Below are 4,530 nucleotides of genomic sequence, written 5' to 3' on the forward strand. Positions count from 1 at the left end.
TCTGCCCTCCCAGAGCTTATAGTCCAGAAGCAAATTTTACAAAGAGGGTGCAATTCGCCTGTCAGGATCGAGACTGGATAGAAATTGGGATCCGAGACCAGAGCAGTCAAAATATAATTTTCTCTAGGAAGGAAAATTAAAGCAATGACTTTCACTTTATTGTTCTCTGTTGTTTGATTGCCTTTTCACAAACACATGCTGCTTTTAAAGTAATTTCTATCAGGGCGTCTTCTCATAAATACTTCTCGTGAGCATTTAATTGATACACATTTGTTGAAAGTCTTCTTGGCAGCATTTATCCAAAACTATCATAAAAATGTGCATACCCTTTGGCTCAGCCATTCCACTTAAATTAATTTATTATAAAGAAATACGCACAGCCCTTGTGGCTCCCCCAGCAGCACCATGGTGGTTGGCAAGAACAAGCACCTTACGAAAGGCAGCAAGAAAGGAGCAAAGAAGAAAATGGTGGATCCATTTTTTTCTTTCTTGGTTTATTTGTTTTTGAGAGAGAGAGAGAGAGAGAGCATGATTGGGGGACGGGCAGAGAGAGAGGGAGACACAGAATCTGAAGCAGGTTCCAGGCTCCGAGCTGTCAGCACAGAGCCCGACAAGGGGCTCGAACTTGTGAACCACGAGATCGTGACCCAAGCCGAAGTCGGTCGTTCAACCGACTGAACCACTCAGGCGCCCCTGATCCATTTTCTAAGAAAGTGGTGCGATGTGAAAACACCAGCTATGTTCAATGTAAGAAATATTAGAAAAACACTAGACACGAGAACTCAAAGAACCAAAATCGCACCTGATGGTCTCAAGGGTCATGTTTGAGGTGAACCTTGCTGATCTGCAGAATGATGAAGTCGTATTTAGAAAACCCAAGTGAATTATTGAGGAGGGTCAGGGCAAAAGCTGCCTGACTAATTTCCATGCCATCGATCTTACCCGTGACAAAATGCGCTCTCTGGTCAAAACACGGCAGACCATGACTGGAGCTCATGTCGATGTCAAGACTACCGATGGGTATTTGCTTTGTCTGTTTTGTGTTGGTTTTACTACAAAACTCAACAATCAGATTGGGAAGCCCTCTTATGCTCAGCACCAATGGGTCCACCAGATTCAGGAAAAGATGATGGATACCATGACCCAAGAGGTGCAAATGAGTTGGAAGAAGCGGTCGATAAGTTGATTCCAGACGGCATCGAAAAGACACGGAAAAGTCTTGCCAGCCTATTTATCCACTCCATGATGTCTTTGTTAGAAAAGTAAAAATGCTCAAGAAGGCCAAGTCTGAGGAAGGACAGCTCACAGAACTGCGCGGTGAAGGGAGCAGTTCTGAAAAGTTGCTGGGGATGAGACCGGTGCTAACGTTGAATGAGCTCATGGTTATGAGCCACCAATCCAAGAATCTGTTTAAAATTCAGACATCACAAATGTGATATTTAAAAATATTTTATAATATTTTGAAAACATTTTAAAATGTGATATTTAAAAAATATGCAGAAACATACGAAAGGACAGACATGAAAAGATGCCCACTGCACCGCTATTCAAGAGTGCAAAAACTTGGAAATGGCTTAAATGTCAGCCGTAGTAGGTGGGTTAAATTACTATTTCATTACGGGCCATCCATCTATTGGAATCTTATGTAACAATCAAAAATGATGATGTAGCTCTACCCTTATTTTCCAGACAGGCCATACAACGGAATACATTGTACAACTCCATTTTAATAAAAAGCATATATATTTATGCATAAAATTATTGGAAGGCTAAACCACAACATATTAATGATGTTATGTCTAGGTAGAGGGATTATACGTATATATATTTTTTGTTTCTTTTGGCTTGCCCGCGCTCTTTCATTTTCATTTTAGAAACATGGATTTCTACAGGAATATATAGAGGTACAAATATATTTTTGTCAAGGTCTTTTGAATACTCATTAATTATGCTCCCTTTCACGGTTCTTAGGCTGTTTGTCTTTCGCCAGCCCGCCGGGACAGACCAGCCCCCCGCCGAGCACTGACCGGCCTGTCTTCTCTCCCCTTGACCAACTAACAAGTGGGGACTGGAGATACCCCCTGGGTCCCAGACTCAAATAGAGAATATGACTCAAGTGTTCTCAGTATACCCCTCGAGCTGCTTCCTGACGGCCCCTCTGCTCTCTTCAGGGAAGATCCACTCTCCAGAAAGTCATTGGCCCGTTCACCGTCTCTGGCAAGCAACTCCTGTCTCTGGCTCTAAGAACAGAGTGAATCAAGGACACTGATTTATCGCCCACCAAGGGCCCGCACAGAGAGCAAGCCAATGATGTTCCCCATTCGGGGTGGCCCTTGAAGGATTTGTGGCTCCAGCAGAGAAGCTTTTAAAAGGCCATAAAGCGAGTTAAGTGATCAGGAATTTCATCCTACTGAAATGAAAGTAGGTGGGGAAGAGGCTATACCTTCAAACTTGGCCAAGGTCTACCTCACAGAAAGAGGAGTGAGACAGGCAGGCTGGTGTTCTGCTGCTAACCTCAAGCAAGAGATGTCCGCCTGGACCGTTTCCAACTCTGAAGTTCACCAACCTGGCCCCGGCTCTGGCTAAGTTGGCTCCCATGACTGGTCTGCCCTCAACCCACATCTCAGCGGCCATTCTCACCCTCCCCTTCACCCCCTTTCAACGGATCCATTCATCCATTTGCCAACAAGAAGTCCGCAGTAACACACTGCATGTTTGGGCTTCATTCTGAACACCAGGAGGACTTCAGTTATTCCTTCTAGAGGACTGAGTGCCTCCTACAGGATGCGGATGTGGTTTGCCCTGGACCAAGCACCCGGTGTGGAGCCACGAGCGAGATCCCCTGGTCCTAGAGTTGTAGAGTTCACCTTTGAGGCAGGTCAGAGATGCTAAACCAGTAAATAAATAGGGAAGACAATTTCTGATGGTGGCAAGCGGGAAGAAATAGGCTCGTAAGTTGGTGAATACGTGAGACTTTGGTCCAAAGTCAGGGAAGACCTTTCTGGAGAGTGACATTTGAGCCAAGACCTGAATAAAGCTAGAAGCTCATAGACCAGGGGAATCTTTTCACCCACCCAGCTCAGGGGCAGACTCATGCTGGTCCCAGTCAGCCTCACCCACACAGAGTATGTGGGGGGCTTTCTGATCCTCTGGACCACCACACATCACGGTGATGCTCAGAGCCCCCATCGTCCATCTTACAGGTGCGTGAGATAATGAATGGAAGGGGAGGTTGTTCCGAGGGGAAAAACACACCAGGACCCAGCAAAGTCTCGGGTAGTCTCGCGTCCTGTAGACTGGCCGCGGCACTCTGGCTGTGGTTGAAATGAGGTCCCAGCTGGACAACACCAGGAAGGACAGCCGGTGTAGTTCCCGGGACTCACTAGAGCAGGGCTGGACAATTTCGTGCCGCTCAGGTCCCACCTGGTTCGTGGATGTACCTTCAGGAAGGGGCTGATCCAGGCCCTGGCGTCTGTTTAGCCTCTCAGGCTGGACCTCTCCCTTAGGCCCCCTTCCCTCTTTCCGTCCTCAAGTTTTCTCCATCTTTTCCGTCCCTCTCAGCCTGGGCGTTGTTTTCTAACTTGGGATATGAACGCTCATTCTGATTCATAATCAAGACCAAATATACTGTCTGTGACCCGAGTTCCCCACTAAAGGTGGCCCAAGTTTGAATTTGAAAAGCCAGGATGAGACTGTATTCTTTCATTTTCTGCCGTCTCAACTTCTCTCTGAAGCAATGGGTACCAAGGACCTTGCTCAAATGGAGGTAGGGCATGCCCAGATGGGGGAGCAGGAATGATCTGAAGCCCGACACCACACACCAAAATTAACTTATTTAGGGGCGCCTGGGTGGCTCAGTCGGTTAAGCGTCCAACTTGGGCTCAGGTCATGATCTCACGGTTCGTGAGTTCGAGCCCCGCGTCGGGCTCTGTGCTGACAGCTCAGAGCCTGGAGCTTGCTTCACATTCTGTGCCTCCCTCTCTCTCTGCCCCTCTCCCACTCCCTCTCTCTCTCTCTCTCTCTCTTAAAACACAAATAAATAAATAAAGTTTACAGGGGAGATTGGGTGGCTCAGTGGGTTAAGCCGACGACTCTTGATTTCACCTCAGGTCATGATCTCATGGTTCCTGAGTTCGGGCCCCACATCAGCCCCTGCACTGAGAGTGTGGAGCCTGCTTGGGATTCTCTGTCTCTGTCTCTCTCTTTCTCTGCCCCTCCCCTGCTCTCTCACACACACACTCTGTCTCTGTCTCTCTCTCTCTCTCTCAAAGTAAATACATAAATTGTAAAAAACTTAAAAAAATATTACCCCATCACAAACAGAGAGCATCTACCAGAGGCACAGAGCTCAGAACTAGAAACACAGCAGGCATGGGGACGAGGCTCTCATTAGGCTGAGGAAAAGGAAAGAGGGGGGAGCAGAATGGCCTCCAGCGACAGTCTGGGTCAACAGAAGGGGCCCTCCGGAGCAGAGATCGCTGGCCCAACATGGCCAGGCCCTAGCACCCCTGTCTGAAGCCAAGGCGGGTC

The 4,530-nt window shown here is 47.5% G+C and overlaps 1 pseudogene; it reads left to right on the forward strand.

The window, feature by feature from the left end:
• Positions 1-405: 405 nt before the first annotated feature.
• On the forward strand, positions 406-1,414 carry LOC109277809 (40S ribosomal protein S3a-like; annotated as a pseudogene).
• The last annotated feature ends 3,116 nt before the right edge of the window (positions 1,415-4,530 follow it).

The sequence above is a fragment of the Panthera pardus genome, unplaced genomic scaffold (assembly GCF_024362965.1).
Source record: "Panthera pardus isolate Hobbes unplaced genomic scaffold, ASM2436296v1 HiC_scaffold_15, whole genome shotgun sequence".
NCBI lineage: Eukaryota > Metazoa > Chordata > Mammalia > Carnivora > Felidae > Panthera > Panthera pardus.